The sequence below is a fragment of the Mustela lutreola genome, chromosome 13 (genome assembly GCF_030435805.1).
Source record: "Mustela lutreola isolate mMusLut2 chromosome 13, mMusLut2.pri, whole genome shotgun sequence".
Classification (NCBI taxonomy): Eukaryota; Metazoa; Chordata; class Mammalia; order Carnivora; family Mustelidae; genus Mustela; species Mustela lutreola.
This window is the reverse complement of record NC_081302.1, coordinates 19,382,819-19,404,962: the sequence shown is the minus strand read 5'-3', so window position 1 is coordinate 19,404,962 and position 22,144 is coordinate 19,382,819. Positions and strand designations below refer to the sequence as shown.

The window sequence follows — 22,144 nt, the reverse complement described above, 5'->3', positions numbered from 1 at the left end:
CCCCAGTTTTGTTTTTCTTTTTCAACATTTCCTTAGCAATTCAGGGTCTTTTCTGGTTCCATACAAATTTTAGGATTGTTTGTTCCAGCTCTTTGGAAAATGCCAGTGGAATTTTGATCAGGATGGCATTGAAAGTATAGATTTCTCTGGGCAGTACAGACATTTTAACAATGTTTATTCTTCAGATCTTTTTGTGTCTTCTTCAATTTCTTTCGTAAGTGTTCTATAGTTCCTCGAGTACAAATCCTTTACCTCTTTGGTTAGGTTTACTCCCAGGTACCTTATGGTTTTTGGTGCTATAGTAAATGGAATCGATTCTCTAATTTCCCTTCCTGTATTTTCATTGTTAGTGTATAAGAAAGCAGCTGATTTCTGTGCATTGATTTTGTATTCTGCTGTGTTACTGAATTGCTCTGTGAGTTCTAGGAGTTTGGGGGTGGGGTCTTTTGGGTTTTCCATATAAAGTATCATGTCGTCTGTGAAAGAGAGAGTTTGACTTCTTCTTTGCCAATCTGAATACCTTTTATTTCCTTTTGTTGTCTAATTGTTGTTGCTAGGACTTCTAGTATAATGTTGAAAAACAGTGGTGAGAGTGGACATCCTTTTCATGTTCTTGATCTCAAAGGGAATGCTGTCAGCTTTTCCCCATTGAGGATGATATTCGCTGTGAGTTTTTCATAGATAGGTTTTATGAAATTGATGTATATTCCCTCTATCCCTATACTCTGAATCGTTTTAATCAGGAATGGATGCTGTATCTTGTCAAGTACTTTTTTTTGCCTCAACTGAGAGGACCATGTGGTTCTCTCTTCCCTTATTGATTTGTTCTATCACATTGATTGATTTGTGAATGTTGAACCACACTTGCATCCATGGATAAATCACACCTGGTCATGGTGTATAATCTTTTTAATGTACTGTTGGACCCTAATTGCTCGGATATTGTTGAGAGTCTTGGCATCTATATTCATCAGGGCTATTGGTCAGAAATTCTCCCTTTTGATGGGGTTTTTGCCTGATTTGGGGATCGGGGTAATGGTGGCTTCATAGAAAGAGTCTGGAAGTTTTCATTCTGCTTCTATTTTTTGAACTAGCTTTGGAAGAATAGGTATTATTTCTTCTTTGAATGTTTGGTAGAATTCTCCAGGGAATCTGCCAAGTCCTGGGCTCTTGCTTTTTGGGAGGTTTTTTTTTGTTTTTTGTTTTTTTTTTTAATCACTGCTTCAATCCAGTTACTAGATATTGGTTTATTCAGGTTGTCAATTTCTTTCTGATTCAGTTTTGGAAGTTTATAGGTTTCCAGGAATGCATCCATTTCATCTAGGTTGCTTAACTTATTGGCATTTAAGTTTAATAATGTCTGATGATTGTTTCTACTTCCTTGGTGTCAGTCGTGATCTATCCCTTTTCATTCATAATTTTATTAATTTGTGTCCTCTCTCTTTTCTTTTGGATTAGTTTGGCCAATGGTTTATCAGCCTTATTGATTCTTTCAAAAAACCAGCTTCTAGTTTAGTTTATGTGTTCTACTGTATCTCTAGTTTCTATCTCATTGATCTCTGCTCTAATCTTTATTATTTCCCTTCTTATGTGTGGGGTTGGCTTAATTTGTATAAAAGACCTCAACATGAGAAAGGAATCTATCAAAAGCCTAGAGGAGAACATAGGCAGTAACCTCTTTGACATCAGCCACAGCAACTTCTTTCAAGACACGTCTCCAAAGGCAAAGGAAACAAAAGCAAAAATGAACTTTTGGGACTTCATTTAGATCAAAAGCTTCTGCACAGCAAAGGAAACAGTCAACAAAACAAAGAGGCAACCCACAGAATGGGAGAATATATTCACAAATGACACTACAGACAAAGAGTGACATCCAAAATCTATAAAGAACTCCTCAAATTCAACACACACAAAACAGATAATCATGTCAAAAAATGGGCAGAAGACATGAACAGACACTTCTCCAAAGAAGACATACAAATGGCTAACAGACGCATGAAAAAATGTTCATCATCATTAGCCATCAGGGAGATTCAAATCAAACCCACATTAAGATACCACCTTACACCAGTAAGAATGACCAAAATCAACAAGACAGTAAAAACAAGTGTTGGAGAGGATGTGGAGAAAGGGGAACCCTCTTACACTGTTGGTGGGAATACAAGTTGGTGCAGCCACTTTGGAAAACAGTGTGGAGATTCCTTAAGAAATTAAAAATAGAACTACCCTATGACCTTGCAATTACACTATTGGGTATTTACCCCAATGATACAGATGTATTAAAAAGAAGGGCTATCTCTACTCCAATGTTCATAGTAGCAATGGCTACAGTCATCAAACTGTGGAAAGAACCAAGATGTCCTTCAATGGATGAATAGATAAAGAAGATATGGTCCATATATATAGTGGAGTATTATGCCTCCATCAGAAAGGATGAATACCCAACTTTTGTATCAACATAGACAGGACTGGAAGAGATCATGCTGAGTGAAATAAGTCAAGCAGAGAGAGTAAATTATCAGAGTTTCACTTATGAAACATAAGGGATAATACGGAAGACATAGGGAGATGGAAATGAGAAGTGAATGGGGGAAAATCGGAGGGGGAGATAGCTATGGACCCTGAAAAACAAACTGAGGATTTTGGAGGGGAGGTGGGTGATGGGTGGAATGACCCTGATGGTAGGTATTATGGAGGGCACGTATTGCATGGAGCACTAGGTGTGGTGCATAAGCAATGAATTTTGGAACTCTGAAAAAATTAAATTAATTAAATTTAAACAATAGAATGGCTAAGCTTAAAAATATTAAACAAAAAAAAAAAAAAACAAAAAAATATATTAAACACACCCAATATTGGTAACTCACACATTGTTGGCAGATTTGTACAATAGCATGACCACTGCTGAAAACTTCGTGTAATTTCTTATAAACAAACACCTATTCTACAATTAAACCATTCTTTACACAAATATAAACCCAAAGGAAGTAAAAGCTTTACCCAAAAACTCATGAAAGTATTCACAGCAGTTTCATTTACAATAGTTATAAACTAGAGATAATCTGTAACAGGAGAATTACCATAAACAGGAGAATAGACAAACAATTTCAGAATATATCTGTACAAACTACTATTAAACAGCATTGTTAAAACTCAAAAACATTATATTGAGGGTAAAAAGCCAGACCCATAAGAGTACAAAGTGCATGATTTCGTTTACATGCATTTCTGAAGCAAGCAACACTAATCCAATCTGTGGTGATAGAGATTTGCATAGAGGTTGCCTCTCTAGGAGCATAGTGACTGAAAACGGGCTTGAGAGGACTTTCTGAGTGATGAAAATGTCTTTTATCTTGGAAGAAGTACAGGTTACAAGGTGCTGCTTTTGTCAAAACTCAAAGAATTTACACATTAAATGTGTTTTTTTTATGTATATAAGCAAGAATTTGATAAAAAAGGAAAGCAATTATGGCACCTATGAGATATTCAATATAAGTTTTCTGCATATGTATGTGCCTGTGTGAGTGACTGTGCTGTGTGTGTGTGTGTGTGTGTGTGTGTGTGTGTGCATGGCTTGAGAACAAAAAAATATGTATGATAGAGTGCTTCTCTTTTGGTTTGCTGAATTAACATTAAAGCACATTTGTACCAGAGTGAACTCAGTACAAAAACAAAGTATATATGTGGTAATACTTACGAAATAGTATGTCCTCAAATTCCAATATCTCTTTACCCAGTTCATTATGCTTCCTGCTGTAGTATGAAAGATATGACCTGTCCCAGTTACAGATTAATGAATCTTCCTATGCAGATCAAGGTAGCACAAAATTGGTTTATTAAAGCAACTCCTAAATAGCTCTTACTATGTATAGTTTAGGTTTCAAGCTGTGGTCTAAACCTCCACACCTCTGCAGTATTTTCTTCCTAGCTCACTTTTGAGCTGCAGGTTTTTATATCATATTAGTAAGAAAGAATCATAGCTCAGTCAGAGCTAAGGAAGTGTAGGTTGTATATCACCACTGACTGTCTTGGTCTCTTTGCACAGCTAAAACAAAACACCACACACTGGGTGGATTACAAACAACAGAAATTTATTTCTAACTGTTCTAGGGACTGGAGGTCTGAAATCATGGCATTGGAATGGTCAGGCGAGGGCCCTCTTCTGGGTCATAGACTTTTTTTTTTGTATTCTTATATGGTTGAAGGCAGTAGAGAGCTTTGTAGTTTCTCTTTTATAAGTGCATCAATCCCATGCATTTGGACTCCACCCTCAAGATCTAATCTTTTCTCAAGAGCCCCACTACTAATACCACCACTCTTGGAGTCAGGATTTCAACATATGAACTTTAGGAGGACATAAACCCTTAGACCATAGCGTTGACATTATAAGAAACTATAACAAAAGTGTGGGAAGAAGTTCTAAGAGAAGCAGGGAAGATTTTGTACGCGGGGAAAGGAGTAACCTCTGATTCATACGGTGAAATTGCAAAGACAGAAAAAAGATAATTTTGTTGAGAAATGACCCATGTCATAACATCCCTTGTTCTGTTTCTTGGGAAAGTAGGAGCCTATCTTCAGTGGGTACCTTGCTCCAAGTTGTAAAACTACCTCTGGTCATAAAGATAGCAGAATTTACTTTTCCTTTGCGTAAAGCCAATTAGCAAACAGAGGTCTGTGACTGGACTATGGGAGACTAGGACTCCATCACTACCTCCACCTCAGCTATTAAAAACTCTCTAACCCTCCGATTCAAGGAGTCCATTTCCTACTCTTTTCCTTATTGCAATAGTCTTGAAGAGTCTTCACCTGTTTAGCATGGACCTGTGCAATTTTTACTTTGACACCTGGTTATCTTCCTTGAATTCTCCTGGGAAGCTGTACTTCTCCTGACTTGCCTTCATGCATCGGGAGGACTAGCTTGCTGCTTGGAACACAGTGTTAAAATGTTCTTACAGAGAAGGGCAATAAGTTGATTTATGACAATCAGCTAGAGAAGAGCCACATTATCCTTTGGAAGTAAAAACCTTCTTAGATTAAGCAATGCTTAAGTAACAGTCTCTGTTTTATCAGTACTGTATGACATATTTTCTCTCCAGATGCTGATAGGTTCTATTTGAAGAACTGTGTAAACAGGTGTGACTGATATTTAATGAGGCTGCATCTATAAGCCACACATATATGCAGTGTGCATTCATTTATGAGCACAGCTTCATGGTCGTAGCCATCCTAGGAACCCACATTGCAAGATGCAACAGAACTCCTTCCTTTTTAAATAATAATGCATTGTCTAGGCAGTTGGAGATTGCTGCTTCAGGTGTAAGTCAGTGCTGTTCCAAGCTTCCTACTGATGCTATGATGTTTCTATCAATGCATATTATTCTCTAACTGGAGCTGAAGTATGCTGTTTAAATGTTTTCAAGTGGAATATTATCAATTAAAGTCAGTAGATATCCCTAGAAAGTGTGTAGATTTGCAAATGCTTGTATCTTTATCCATCTTTCTCTTTTTCAAAAATTCTGAATTTGAAAATCAAGCATACCAGAGAGCAAAAGTTCTAAGTGATTTAATTATTCTATCTGCTTTGAAGAAATAGAAAGAGACAATGCTTCAGATAACGAACATTCAAGCTATTTAGAGATATACAGGATAGATTCATCTTTTTGAATTGCTCTTGACACTTAATAATTTTTAGTCTGAAGTAATTTTGCTTTCTTTGATTTTCATGCTTTTAGATTTTTCCAAAAGTATAATTTATTCAATTACATGAGATAATCTCTATTATTAGGATGATTTACAGTTTTCAGATTCTTTCAAACTTCTATGTTTCCTCTTACTATCCACTATATTTCTTCTTACTTTGAGAACTCTTTTTCTATTTATTTGATTTAGGCCTACCATCTAATTGCTAAAAACTCAGATTATTATGTTTACACATAAACTGTTCAGATTTATTTAAAATATTAAGTTAAAAAACAATATTTGACCTAATTTTTTCCAATGTCTAATTTGCTTATTTGTAAAGTGTTTTGTTATAACTTTTGGTTAGTTGGATAAATTAAAAATATATATACCAAAATCCTGTTTAGATACCCTCAAGGTCCAAATGAATTCACAAGTCTTCTTTTTTTAAAAATATTTTATTTATTTGAGGGAGAGAGAGTACATAATCAGGGGGCGGCAGAAGGAGAGGGAAAAGCAGACTCCCCACTGAGTAGGGAGCTGGATGCGGGACTGGATCCCAGGATTCTGGGATCATGACCTGAGCCGAAGGAAGACACTTAACCAACTGAGCCTCTCAGGTACCCACAAGTCTTCATTCTTGACACTTAAAGAAAGGATACCAATATATTTAAGCATTATGAACAAAACTAAACCTACGTTTAAGGAGGAACCAAGCTATTAACACTCTATTTTCCCACCCCTGATCCTAAAGGAAAATAATCTGGAGATTCAGATTTTTATCTTTTTTTTTTTTCTTATGATGGATTGCTAGTAATTAATGTGGTGTTAAAATCCCCTTTAGGAACCTCAGTTGTCTGTTCTGGGTCTCACACAGACGGATTCATAGGTTCCTCAGCTTGAACTCATAGGGGAGGTTGGGAGTTGTTGACTTCTGTTTCAGAGCATCGCCTGAACAAGGAATTCTTTTGTATGGAACCTAATCCTTTTGTATTATTTTCCTGACTATCCATCTATGTCACATACCTGTTACATCAAAAGTTGGAATTTTTCATTGCCTTACTTCACACAAGACCTGATCATAGAAACAAAGGAATTTACCTAATTGTTGGCCTTCCTATTAAGGGAAACAACTTTCCCTTATACATTATATATAGAAAGCACAGGACAGTTAAGGAGATGCTTTCACTCAGTCCACTTCAATAGGGAGAATGTTCATTTACGAGGAATATCTCTAAGGAAAAAAGGATCACTAGGGCTTAAGAGAGGTAAACAAGGGAACCATCAAGGAGTTTTAGGATAGTCACCTGGAAGAACGGAAGTGGGTGTTATCTCAGAATGTGTAGGGAGTGAGGGGAGACTTCTGGTCCTTTGTGGTTAACCATTTCCTGAAATGCAAATGAGCACACACATTTCTTAACCATCTCACTTTCTCAGGACTAGAAACCAGATAAAGTTCAACATTGTCAAAAGATATTTGCAAAGATCATGCAAAGTTACCTCCTGCTCATCATATACATGAAGACTAAAATTATTTACTATCTGACTTAACATAAGGTGATTGTTTTTCAACAAAAGAAAGTGTAATTGTCCTCCCTTTCACTTGGGTTGATGATACCTAAGTTTGTCTACTCTCCAAAAGAATGATACTTAGGCTCTGTCTACTTTCCAATAGAAATATTAAGAAACAACAAGCATAACTTATCTCAGAGACATACACACAATTTGTAGAAGAATCTCTCATGCTTTTGTCAATTCTTCCTTTACATGCAATATAAATTATTTTAGGGGATTGGAATCATTCAGAATTTGTAGTAGTATATTTGGGAAAACTAATGCCAGGTTTATAGGCTCTACCTTTCCCAGCTGACAGAAAAATTCTAATGGAAAACAGCCATTAGTTTTGCTATAAGAAGCAGGATTTTCCAAGGTTCTCTATGTATGGTTGTCTCCTGTTTTCATACATGGTTCTCTCTCTCCCTCCAATTTACAATGATAACTTATTTATTCTTAATGACCAATATTTATTGAATTTTACCTAACTATAAAATTGATGAGCATAAATGAATGCTCTTGAAATTGTTCTTCTTTTCTCTTCTGCCAGTGGTATTTTTCTTCCTGAGATTATTAAAAAACATTTTTTCTTCTGAAATTTCCTTTTTTTTCTTTCTTTCAGTCCTTCTAAATGTTCATGCTACTATTGATCTTTGAATATCTTATGATCCTAGGATGACTATTCATTTTTAGGAATGAAGGGCTAAGTCAATTCATTAACATTACTGGAAAGGGCTTCCTGTTTGTGTCAGCTTTGCCCACAAATGAAAGAATTGGACATATGTTTGTATTACATTGGGATTGGGAACACAATTAATATGCTTACTTTTAGGACAGGGATAAGAAGCTGGCAGACAGGTTGTTATTTGTCCTATGATGAAAAAATAATGGACAGCTTGATCCTGGAAGCCAATCACTATCTTCTCTTTGACAGGCCACCAATTTCAAGAATTTCTCTTCCAGTCTGGGAGAAAACTCTACTGCCACTTCTGCTGATGAAGAGGGATAAATGGTGAAATTATCAAACATTAATTAATCACATTCTTTCTAGATCCATTTGTTTAAGCAATTAATTTGATGACTAATGTTTCATGAAGTTTGATGCTTCACTAATTCAATGTTTATTTATCGACTGTCACTGTCCTAGTTTCAAAAAACATCTCTTTGAAGAAATTGTACATCATCCCAGGCTACCGAGTACTCAGATCTGGTGGGGTTCAGAACATTGAATAGGTCGTAGCAATAGATGGTGGTATGTTCTTCAGCAGATGAAGTAAAGGAAGCTAGAGAAGCAGTAAGAAGGGCTTCTAGTGCCAGTTTTGAGGACATTGTTATAGAAAACTAGGCATAGAATAATCAGGAGTCACAAGGGCAACAAGGATGGGCTAAAGGAGGAAGAGTTGAGTCGAGCAGAAAAGGAACCACATTCACATATGGGGAAATTACCACAGCACAGTGGGGTCAGTGAGGGTAAAATCAGGGAGTACCATGAGCAAAAGCCAGACTGAATGATTAAGAACTGAAGATGTAAATACAGTGAGAGAAAGCTACTGTTGGATGACTTTGGCTGTCATAAGGAGCACAGGTACCAACTGGTGTTGGATAATAAACCATAGAAAATGATTTCTCCTAGCTCTAAGTCCTTTCATTCTGGCTATTAATCTACACACAAGTTTATGGATTTACATACAAATAAAAAGTTAAACAATTATCAATATATGACCAGGAATTTCATAGTATATGCCCTAGTAAGAGAAATAAAAACAGTTTAGGGAGATATTATTTAATGAAGTGAATTACATTTAGTAAAAGCCAATTTTTATTGTATAAGCAAACATACAGCGGGGGATAGCTCTGAGACAACTATCAGAGTGGGATGGCAGACTCTTTGCCAAAGTGTCCTTCCTTCCAGATGGAAAGGGATGTGGGATAGAGAGATGGGATGAAAGTCCATTGAAAATGTGGTTCAAATGTCAAGACCGATAATGCCAAACATACATGATGACGGTAAGCTTCCTTATTCAACTAATAAGGCTTTCTGGAGGGGGCAGAAAAGGCCTTCAAGTAGATCTGAAATGGTTTGAGAGAGAGAGAGAAGAGGTGACTGGATTTGGATTTTATTCTTGGGTGGGGTCAGAGAGAGTATTTCCTCTTATGGGACCATGGCTTGCATAGTTTCAACTTCTTGCTTGCACCAAAAGAAGTGTCCAGGCTTTCTTAGCAGTTTTCCCAGCTGTGGGGCCCAAAGGGCTAGCAGAGTGATGGACTTGAAAACTGTCAGCAGGCAACACAAAAAATGAGTACAACTCTTTAAGGATGGAGAAATATTTCTAAAACTCAAATGTGACAAAATGTTCTATGATGTTATAGGATACTAAAATAAGATTTTAAATAACAGAAAATTAACCATGAGAATTCTCTGATTATTTTCTGAGGTGGGGCAATTCTTTATTTATGAACCACATTTCAAGTAATCACCCCAATCTAAATGCAATCACCTATTAACTTGTTAGAGAAATTAATTTTAGTTGACAGAGCTAAGACTGTCTGCTGGGATGACCAGCCTGAGCTCTTCCCAATATATAACTTTTGCCAAAGTTGTTTGAATCAAGTAAGACAACCAATAGTCCATCAGTGACATTAAATCCACAAGAAAGAGGTCAAATGTGGGGCCATGGTACAGAGTGAATGGGAAAAGGACTTGGTCTAGCTATGGAAGATCAAGAAAGTTTTGTTTACATTATTCCAAAGGGTCAGTGTGTCTTTTTGGAGAAGACATCATAAAAATGATCTAATTATTGTGATCTAATATCTGAAGTTTGATGAAGTAATCTTTCAAGGATTCTCAATTCAACAAAAATTGTAACCGTTGACACCATTCCTCCTTATTGAGATGCACAAATAATCATAAAATAACCAAAGAAACTGATGTCCATATGATCACGGGATCTTACTCATAAAGATAAAAAGTCCTTAAATTGCAAGAAGAAAGTCACACCCAGTTTCCATTAGTCTTCAGCAAACCTTATATTGCTTTAACACTCATTGAAATTGTCTGCCTTATTCTGATTAAAAACCTGGGCAGGGACAGAATTGACACCACTTTGGAAAATATTGTTGAGTGTAAATATTCATTTCCTGTCTGGTTTTTAAAAATATGCTTCTTCTGGGGCACCTAGGTGGCTTAGTTGGCTGAGCAGCTGACTCTTTATTTTGGCTCAGATCATGATCTCAGGGTCCTGGGATCCAGCCCCATTGGTGTTCACACTCAATGGGGAGTCTACTTGAGAATTTACTCTCACCTTCTCTCACCTTCTCACAGGTGAGAGAAGGTGATTTAGTATTTAGTATAGATTTAGTATCTCTCTCTCAAATAAATAAATCTTTAAAAATAAATAAATAAAATATACTGCTTCTTTTTAGAGTCTTCAATGAATCTTAGGTAGAACAAATTTGCAGTACATGAACTATTCCACAAAGAGATATAAAGGAGTATTAATTCAGACCCACAATTATTGGGTATGCAATAATATGTTAGTAATAAGTTAGTGTGGTCACAAATAGTTAGTGATTCATTCCCATTGAAGAGTAGATATTTGGGAAACCAGAGCATCAGCCACATTCAGAAGAGGCAATGAGATGCAAGAGATCTTATTTTGGTTAATAGCAAAATAAAAGGAAATTGCCACTAAGCACAGACATTATTTCAAAAGCAGATATATCTCAATATATTTTATTATGGACTTAATGAAAAACAACCTTGAAAAATCAACCAAACCTCTTAAAATTAAAAGCCAAAATCAATAACTTCCTCCAAAAATACAGCAGAAATAATAATTTTCTGTATTTGGATTGGCTAATGTATGGAACTGACACTTATATAAATTTATTTTGACTTTTTTTTTCTTAAATTGCATTATTTAAATGAGAATTGTTAATGTCAGCAGATTCGTTATGAGTGTATACCAAGGGTCCTGAGCCTGGGTTTAAAGTCTACTGCTGTCCTTTGCTAGCTATATGAAATTGGCCATATGAAATCAATCTTTTCAAGCATCAATTTCTTCATCTGTAAAATAGGAATGATATTATACTTATCTCTTACAGTTGCAGAGAGGACTAAATGTGTAATGCATAATACATATAAGAAGTAGTTGGTCATTCATAAACTTCTAAATATTAGCTTTTTAAAAAATCATATTTTCCCTTTGTTTAACATTAGGAAGACTCAGGATCAAAATACTGACTCTTCTTATCATACAACTTGTCTTCGCTGTTTCCATGCTGCAAATAACTGTCTTGAACTCTGTATATATGGGTTTTCAGCTATAATACTATATTTAAGGTCAAAGATGCTTCCCAAAAAAAGTTGATCTTGTCATGTAGAATATACAAGGAAGACTAAATTTCCTCTGATAAAATATGATAATGAGAGAATTATAATCTACAGCCAAATGATAGATTTTCTTTCCTACTCAAAACTTTATTTACACATGGAAAGCATAGAAAAATAGTTGTCTGTCATTATTTGATCATATGTACTATGTATTTTAGTATTTATGATGTATTTATGATTATAGGTACTTTGTATTTGTGATTATATAAATAATTCTTAATTATTTGACAGGTTGCAGAGGTAGACTGGTTGCTAATGTCTATAATTATGTTTTGTTTCTTTCATCTCTCCTTTATTTTTGACAATTGTTATTTACATGCTTTAATGCTAAATTCTTCGGTTCAGAATGAGTTATGACTGCCAATTTCACAAGCTGAAATTTAACTTATTAATAAAAAAGATCCCTATATGTTCACATAATGTTTTACTTTTCTGCTTCTACTTATGTATGTTAATCTTTCTTGCATTGCTTTTAATGCAGGAACTATGTATATACATTTCATCATCCTTTTAATTTCTCAATCCTGGGTTTTTAAAATCAGCAAATTTACTTTTGAGATTCATATGTTATATATTTTTATTAATTATTCTTCTCTGTCAACTATGTTGAATTCACTATTTTATTTCTTATTATATATTCTTCCTAATTTTATTTTCTAATGTAGTCTAGAAATTGAGACTCATAAATTTAATATTATTGCTTTATATTACACCCTTTACATTTCCATGTTGAAATTTATGTTTTATAGTTAAGTTAAAATAGCTATTTGTGAGTGTGTGTGTATGTAGCCTATATTGCTCATTAGAATACAAATTCACAATGCATATATACCCAGCACATGAAAAATAACTAAGTCATATAGAATTATTAGAAAAAACCTTACTCCTTGAAATTTTCTAATTTTAACACCACTGCCTCTTTTCATTTGTTGATGTAAATAGAACTTGATTTCTGTTCAGTTGTTGGTTATTTGATGTTTCTCTTTCTTTGTTTGGCAAATGCTGTGCACCAAGAAAGCATTCTGTTTCTTGTTTGTGTTTGACCCCAGTTCCATTCCAGGAAGAAAATGTGGTCCTGTTTGGTCTAGTCCCCAGTGCTCTGACTTTCAATGTCATTGAAGAATAACTGGTAAAGTCTAAAACTCGTTTTCCTGTTGGTTTGCTCACCTTTGTCCTTAGATCTCCCAAGCACAAGGTTAAGTGGCTGTAATAATTAATCTGGAAGGCCAAAAGCAGTTACAAGTGGCCTATTTTCTGTTTGACCTTTGTCTACCCTGGATTATTTGTAACTGTAGATGAGATTTAGATTTGTAGCAAATTCCTTTTATGTCTATGTCATAACCCTTCAAATCACTAAAATTTGAGCATTACTGTAGTAAAGAGCTTTGAAACTCTATCCCATATCCCAGCTCAAGTACCCTACACAGTGTCTCTCAATTCTTCTGCCTCAAATTTTTCTCTAAAATTTAATGAAGAATGCTAAGCCCTTCAAAATGCTCTGAAGCTTATACTGCTTTTGAGAGAACCCAAATTAAAACCAGGTCTTTCATTTATCTTTTTTTTTCTCATAATTACTACATCATGCTATTTTCTCACAGAAGTAAGTTTTGAGTTAGGCTTTTATCCTTTTCCTTCAGTATAGTACTGTATGTATTCTTACAGAAATTCCTTGACATTTCTGGCATGTAACAAATATGAAGGTGAATTACTTTTATCATTGCCATTTTCAACTTATTTGGTCATATTCAATATCAAGAATACAAAAAGAAGTGGGAAATTCTGCTTCCACCCAAGATGGAGTAACAGATATCATATTTACCATCTATCCTTAAATAACCAAAAAGTTCAAAAAATAAATTAAATAGGCAGCAGAGCAGTGATCCCTAAGACATGGGAAACATGAAAGCGCCAAACTTAATACCTGGGGGAAACAGAGAACAGTGTCATAGACAGAACCAGGATATCCTTGAGTTGAGGGTTAGATGAAGCCAAGACAACTACAACCTACAGGACAGGGCACCAGAGAGGAAAGACATGCACAGGATGAGAACTCCAGAGATCTTCAGGGGGTCCTTTTTAGCGAAGTGATTATCAGTGCATGAACGAAACTAACTGAGCTAAGGCAATAATACAACAAGAAACAGAAATAAACAATTAAGATTGGAAGGAAAGCAATAAAACTGACTCTATTTGGAAACCACATGATTGTCTACATACAGAATTTCTAAGTACCTACAGAAAAGCTAATAGAACTAATGAGTTTAGCAAAGTTGTAGGATGCAAGGTCAATATCAATACAATATGAATGTAAACATGCAATTATATTCCTAAATACTAGTAATGGATAATGGGAAATTCAGCTTTAAAAATAAGACCATTTGTAATAGCACCAAAAAAACATGAAATATTAGATATTCATCAATAAAATATATGTAAGAACTGCATGCAGAAAACTACTAAACACTTGATAAGAAAAAAGAAAAAAACAAAAACAAAAACAGAAAACAAAAACAAAGAAGACCTGAAGAGACAGAAAGATGTATCATGTTTAAGGACTGGGGAGATACAATATATAAAGATGCAAATTCAAAAAAAAAATGCAAATTCTCCCAGAAATGGCATAAGGTCTAAGCAACACAAAGCAAAATCATTGCAAGATTTTGGCAGAAATGAATGTTGGTTTAATAATTTATATGAAAAAGTAAAAGAACTAGCTAAGTCAAATAATTCTGAGAAAAGAATGAAAGACACACCACAAATCCATAATAATCAAGACAACATGATATTGGCAGCAAAGTAGGCATATAAATCAATGGAACAGAATAGGAGGTCCAAAAATACACCCATATATGTAAGAACAATTAATTTCTGACAGAAATTCAAAGGCAATTCAATGCAGTACAGGTTTTTTTCTTTTTTCTTTTCTTTTCTTTCTTTCTTTCTTTCTTTCTTTTTTAATTCCAGTATAGTTAACATACAGTATTATATTAGTTTCAGGTGCACAATATAGTGATTCAACAATTCTAGATATACTTTGTGCTCATCATGATAAGAATACTCTTAATTCCCTTCACCTATTTCACCCATCCTCCTCCCACCCCAACCCCCCCCCCTTGTAACCATAAGTTTCTTTTCTACAGAAGATAATCTATTGTTGGTTTGTCTTTTTTCTTTGTTCATTTGTTTTGTTTCTTAAATTTCACAGCATTTGTCTTTCTCTGTTGCATTTGTCTTTCTCTGACTGACTTCACAGCATTACACTCTCTAGATACATCTATGTTATAAGTGGCAAGATATCATTCTTTTTAAGGCCTGAATACCCCACTTTTTCTTTACCCATTCATCTATCCGTGGACACTTGAGCTGTGTCCATAATTTGGCTACTGCAAATAATGCTGCAATAAGCATAGGGGTACAGATATCTATTCGATTTAGTGTTTTCATATTTTTTTGGGAAAATACCTGTAGTAGAATTATTGGATTAAATGGTATATATTTAATTTTTTGAGGAGCCTCCATTCTGTTTCCCACAGTGGTTGCAAAAGTTTACATTCCCACCAAAAGTGCACAAGGCTTCCTTTTTCTCCACATCCTTGCCAAAACATGTTGTTTCTTGTGTTTTCTATTTTAGTCATTCTGACAGGTGTGAGGGTATATCTCATTGTAGTCTTGATTTGCATTTCCCTGATGATGAGTGATGCTGAGCGTATTTTCATGTGTCAGTTGGCCATATCTATGTCCCCTTGGAGAAATGTTTATGCATGCCTTCTGCTCATTTTTAACTGAATTATTGCATTTTTGGCATTGAGTCTTATAAGTTATTTATGTATTTTGCATACTAACCTTTTATCAGATATGTCAGGTATATCATTTGCAAAGATCTTCTCCCATTCAGTAGGTTTTCTTTCACTTTTCTTGGCTGTTTTCTTCTTTGTGCAGAAGATTTTTATTTTGATGTACTCTCAATAGCTTATTTTTTATTTTGTTACCCTTGCCTCAGGGGACCTATCCAGAAAAAGTATCGCTATGGCCAATGTCAGAGAAATTACTATCTGTGCTCTCTCCTAGGATTTTTATGGTTTTGGGTCTCAAATTTAGGTCATTAATCCATTTTTTAACTGAATCTCTTGTAAGCAGCATATAGATGTGTCTTGGGTTTTGTTTTTGTTTTTGTTTTTGTTCTGTTTTGTTTTATCCATTCCATCACCCTATGTCTTTTGAAAAGAGCATTTAGTCCATTTGCATTCAAAGTAATTATTGATAGGTATGCATTTATTGCCATTCTGTTACTTGTTTTATAGTTGTTTTGTAGCTCTTTTGTAGTTCTTTTCTGTTCCTTTTTTCTCCTGCTCTCTTGTCTCTTGTCTCCTGCTCTCTTGGCTTTTTTGGGTGACATAGTTGCATTACTTTCTCTATTTTTTGTATATCCATTACTGGCTTTTGATTTGTGGTTACCATTAGGTTTGTATATAACATCTTCTGCATATAGCAGTCTATGTTAAGTTGATGATCATTTAAGTTTGAACCCATTCTTTACACCTATCTCACCCCACCCCCCACATTTTAGATATATGGTATCATATTTTACATCCTTTTATTTTGTGAATTTTTTGACTGATTTTTAAAAAGATTTTATTTATTTATTTGATAGAGAAAGAGATAGAGCATAAGCACAGGGAGAAGAAGAGAGAGAAGCCAGCTACAGGCTGTATGATTCTGATTACATGACATTCTGTATGAGGTCAAAAAGAAGTACTGAAAGTAGGTAAGTAATTTCTAGGTTTAAGAGTAAGCAGAAGAAATTAACAACAAAGAGCCAAAGAAGAATTTTTGGTACTGATTGAACTTTTCTATATCTTGATTACAGTAGTGATTCTACAACAAATCTTGTTAAATCTTGCAGAGATATATGCCAAAAATTATAAACTTTAGAGTATATTAATCATAACTTAAAAATAAAGGAAAAAATGAAAATAAGAGAGCACCGAGAATTAGTTTCCTATGTAAAATATCATCATATGTAGACAGAAATGTAATGTATATTAAAAATAAATGCATTATAATAGAAAAAAGATAAAAGAAAAACAAAATGGTTTTAAAAAGTAGGAATGAGATGTCATCAAGATCTTCTTAACTTTAATACCTAATGATGTCTTCATCAAGATGTGAAGTGGTTCTTTAGAGTAGTACACTACTCTAAACTACTACTTCTTTAGAGTAGTACACTACTCTAGTGTACTACTCTGTAGTACACTACAGTCCTTAATGCTTACTACTGCCTTGTAGCTCAACATTTTGAGACACAAGGAGAAGCTTGTGCGATTTGTGCACTGACATTCTTTTTAAACTCTTATGAAAAGTTGTCAATTAATTAGAAATTATAGGATATTCATGCCAGCAGACCTCATCTTGTTCCTTAAAAATTGTCCTGGACAATATCCTATTGTGTGTCACTATTCAATTTAATATGGTAGGCTTTCACAGTTTTCCAACCTGAGTTATAATAATAGAGGTAGCTTTAGCATTTTAATTATTTTTTATTTTCATTAATTTCTTAACACCAATAAATTTATTATAATACAAGGATCAGCACAGTTATATATTACCAGTAGAGACAGACTGAGCATACAGTGTCAATTTGATTAAAGTAATGGCACTGCACCTAAAATGCCCTTGTGGCTTTTCTCAGTACACTCTTTCCTTTTAATTTGTTCTTTCCTGGAATTTAGCAAGTATAATTTGTTCTCATTGTTTAAATTGTGAAGAAATAAATCTCGTAATTATTACAATTTTTCTTTCCATTTACTATGCCTCATATGCTCCACAGGAAGTAGTACACACAGAGGTCACTGCCAGTATAAAAATCATTTTGAACTCCACTTGTTTTTTATTAGAGTCCCCTAATTTACTCCAAAGAAAGGGCAAGCAATTTTCATTATCTTTTCAGAAAAGTACTATAATTCCATATATCATTCATTTAATTTTAATTCTATTTTATGTGTGACCATTTAAATGCCTTTCCAAATGATAGGTGGATCCTGTGGTTAAATGTTTGAACCATATATTTTGAGCGAGAGATAGTAAGGCCAGATGCAGATCAAGATGAAGAAAATGAAGAGTATTATAGTTTCATTATACTCACAGTTTCTCAGGAAGAGTACAGTATGCCATGCAGTGCCCCTCAGAAAAGCATGTGATCAGTCATGATGCAGAGAGAATGAAGCTGTAAGCAAGCACCTTTTTTTGTGGTCTCCACAGGAAAGAAGAGTGAGGCAGGGTAAGGGAGTTTAGGACTGCCTACCTATATTTGAAAGTGGCTCCCTGGACACTTCATGTTCACTATAACCATGAGAACTTGTGGTTTGGGACTATCTAAAATCTCCAGATGTTTAGGGTGAACCAAGATTTACTTGGGAAGAGCTATTCTATAGATGTTAAATTTTCAATTTGCAGAAATTAGAAGTAAATTTAATATATTAAGCCCAAGAGAAAAATGTTTTAAAAAAGTAAGATCATATTTGGATGATTTTAGTAAATTCAATAATAAAAGATGAATTTCTATATTTTTTGCTTTTGCTTTTTGATTTGCTCAATAATTTTTACATTATAATGTTGATGTTCTAATATCAACAATATACATGAATAAAAACTATACATTTTAAAATTAATATTTGCGACTAAATAAAATTCCTAATACATAATATTAGAATATACAATGTATAAGACTATCTTGTCTGAAAAAAAAATAAAATTTTATAATAGAGCTCATCAAAATAAATGCATGCTGACTGATGTCTTAAAAATCATTAATCTAAATGGATTAGATCTTGAACAAAGTAAAACAAGAAGCTATACCAATATTAATATCTGCCTTATAGACTTTTAAATTAAAAATTAACATTTCCAACTTAATCTTTATAATTGAATATTTGAATCTTATCCAACACAACAATAAAAATAAAAGGCAATAAACACATAATGTGGACAGTCTCACTCTTGAGAAATAATTTATCATGTAACACATGTTATTCAAGAATTTTCTGAATAGTTTTTAAAAGTGAATTGGGAACAAACAGAATTACAGTATCTGTTGAATATACTTATCCACAAACTTTACTAACTTCATTTTGTATAGTGTTCATTGTTTAGTGCGTGATAGGCAGTTAGTCAAAATTCTCCGGAAAGCTGAAAAAAATACAATTGAAGGAGAATTCTAAAGGCAAAGCTAGTGTCTCTAGAGCCCTCCCTGTCCCTTCCCCGTTTGTGCACATAAATATATACATAAGCTCTGATTACTGTTGGAAGCCACCTTCACCAATCACGGAAACCTGTCTCACTTCCTCTGCCCCCCCTTTCCATAGCTTCTACATTACTCCTTCATCACTTCCCTCCCTTCTCCACACACAATGTTCCTCTGTACAGGGCCTTTCTTATGGATAATAAATTGTGAGACTGTCCCCCCAAATATCTCATCCACAGGATTCTTTGTCACTTTACTCCTTTAACTCAAATGAAGTGTATCACCTGGAAGAGTCAACTTCTGTTAAGTCCAGTGCAATCATTATAAGATTGATAGGGAAAAAGCTCTTGGATGGCACAAAGGACAATCTATCTTTGCAATTAGCAATGAAGATAGACAGAAGAGGAGCTGGAAGAAAGAGATGGAAGAGACTGGAAAAAGTATGATGTCATCTCAGGGATAATCTAAGAAGTAAGAATCAATTGGGTGAAACTTGTTATATAGAAAGGAGAGAAGAGCTTTCACATTTTTCAGAATATTGTATATACCATTTCTTCCCTAACCGGAGCAGAAATTTCTCTAAGTCTACACTAACAATGCATGATGGTCAGTGAACTACTGATACCAGGAAGTAACTGTGCAATTGTAGGATCCAGAAATACACAGTGCTGTCCTAGCATCCAGAACCAGAAAAGAAAGCGAAAATGCAATCTGACCTAGACAGGGACTAGAATATCCTACCCCCTCTCTACTCAAGGGTTGGCCAGCATTTGGTGAGAGAAGCCTATAGCTACCCTCAGAACCATATGACAATTATACTAAAAACTTCTTCTAATCTACTACTATGTAAAGGCTACAGTGAACTCTTAGCCAATGACATTTAACACGACTTTACTAGAGGATATAAAAGTGGAAAGAATGGCCAGACAAACAACCGAGATCTGAGTAAATAAAATCACGAGGGGAACCAAAGGCCAAACTCTGGCAATCAAATGAAATGACTAACGGTATGTGGTGGGGAGGTGGGGGAGGGCACTATGGAGTTAAGAATCTTTCTGCCAAAACTGGAGAAGTTTGTGAGGGACACCTTGGCTGTGGAGTGGTGATGCCATCCGCAGAGTTCAGGATGGCCAGCTAGACACAGAATGTGTAGCACCGTGAGCATTAGGGAGGTTTGCTGCAGAAGTGCTCCCAGATAAAAGTACTTGCCGCATGCTCAGGCATGCCTTATATATTAAAAAGTGCAGGAAAAAAATACCTTGAAAGCTTGATATTATAATGAATGGGAATTAATCTCCAATTTTATTCCTCTCAAATAAATGCTCACATGTTGTTTCATGCTAGCCTGCTGCCTAGACAGATTCCCTCTTCTGAATGTTGACAGAACGTTTAACATATAACAAAGTCTTTAGAGAAGTCTTACTTCTGCAGCAAATCCTTACAGGAATGCCATGCTCTAGACAACCATGCCATGTCTGAAGGTGTGCAGACTTGAGCATTCTGAGCACCAGAACAAGGTTTCCTGGAGAGCAGAGAACTCCTCCCCACAGCCAAGGCTGTTTAATTAATAAATAAATAAATAAATAAATAAGTAAGATTTAAAAATTAAAAAATAAAAAGGAGTGTCTAGTTACTAAATTGTCCTCTAAAATACAAATGATACTTGAGCTGGTTTCCTGGATTAAAGACAAGCAGTCATTTCTGCTAGAGATAACTCCAGTGACTGCATGTCTTTAATCCAGAAGACCAGCTCAAATATCATTAAACAGCCTTGATTATTTGTGATGAAAGGAGCCATACCACTTTTTTTTAAGATTATTTATTTATTTATTTATTTAACAAAGGTCACAAGTAGGTAGAGAGGCAGGCAGAGAGAGAGAGGAGAGAGGAGACTCCCTGCTGAGCAGAGAGCCTGATGCGGGGCTCGATCCCAGGACCTTGAGACCAGGACCTGAGCCAAAGGCAGAGGCTTAACCCACTGAGCCACCCAGGTGCCCGGAGCCATACCACTTTATCCCACATATCCTTTTTCCACTTTATCCCACACATCTTTTCTCCTTTGAAATCTTGTAAGGGAAGATACACAAAATTAAATTCTGCACTTACTGAAATTTCCACACAATAGAAAATCACTTCCTGTTTATTTGCCCAAATGTATTTTCTGCATCAAGACAAAACACTACTTGTCCAGTGCTCTACATGTTTGTCTGTATTTAACCTATATCATAATTTGGTTTTATGAAAAATGCACTATTCTTTCAAAGCACTTATTTTTATTTCATTGCTATACTACATATACACACAGGTAAAAGGTACCTTCAAATTATATATATATATATATATAATATATATATATATATATATATATATATGTAATCTATAAATTTTTTTCCAGTTCATGAATAAAACCTTTAACATATATTTCTCATTAAAAGTTCAGAACAACCATGTGATTCTTATGTTATTATCACTCTCTCAAAGATGAGGAAACTAAAATTCTAAGCGTTGAAATCTACTTGCTTGAATTCAAATGAATCGAAACAACTTCTGAATGCCAGCCTCAGAAATTAAACCTCATCTTAAAAAAAAAAAAAAATCGTAAATTCTTTCACAAAGATAAGTACTTTCATTGCTTAAGTTTCTTAAAATCTTTTAGGTCCATCTTCCCCTACATGAATAAATTAAATCTTTTCTAATCCTACCAGTTATACTATCATAAATTCTTAAACGGATTAAATTTGGGTTTTTGATGTCCTGTAGCAGTTAAATTCCAACTAATATAGACAGAAATTTCAAGACAGAACATTTCCAAGACAGAAATTCACACTGAACTTAAGCAAGAACAGCTTTCTTCATGTCCTCTGCCCATTTCTTGATTGGATTATTTGTTCTTTGGGTGTTGAGTTTGCTAAGTTCTTTATAGATTCTGGACACTAGTCCTTTATCTGATATGTCGTTGGCAAATATCTTCTCCCATTCTGTCAGTTGTCTTTTGATTTTGTTAACTGTTTCCTTTGCTGTGCAAAAGCTTTTGATCTTGATGAAATCCCAGTAGTTCATTTTTGCCCTTGCTTCCCTTGCCTTTGGCGTTGTTCCTAGGAAGATGTTGCTGCGGCAGAGGTCAAAGAGGTTGCTGCCCGTGTCCTCCTCAAGGATTTTGATGGATTCCTTTCGTACATTGAGGTCCTTCATCCATTTTGAGTCTATTTTTGTGTGTGGTGTAAGGGAATGGTCCAATTTCATTTTTCTGCATGTGGCTGTCCAATTTTCCCAGCACC

At 34.8% G+C, this 22,144-nt stretch overlaps 1 long non-coding RNA gene across 4 annotated transcripts in view; it reads right to left on the bottom strand.

The window, feature by feature from the left end:
• Positions 1-6,155: 6,155 nt before the first annotated feature.
• The window catches only part of LOC131813864 (uncharacterized), a 105,645-nt gene continuing 89,656 nt past the window's right edge, over positions 6,156-22,144 (bottom strand). The window contains exons 6-7 of one of the 4 annotated variants that reach the window (XR_009347014.1): positions 8,060-8,222; positions 6,156-7,067 (exon numbers count right to left, since the gene is read on the bottom strand). This is a non-coding gene — a long non-coding RNA (uncharacterized LOC131813864). Of the gene's footprint in view, positions 7,068-8,059; positions 8,223-8,999; positions 9,508-22,144 lie in introns of those variants that run through there. The other 3 variants (XR_009347013.1, XR_009347017.1, XR_009347015.1) reach the window with 3 other exon arrangements.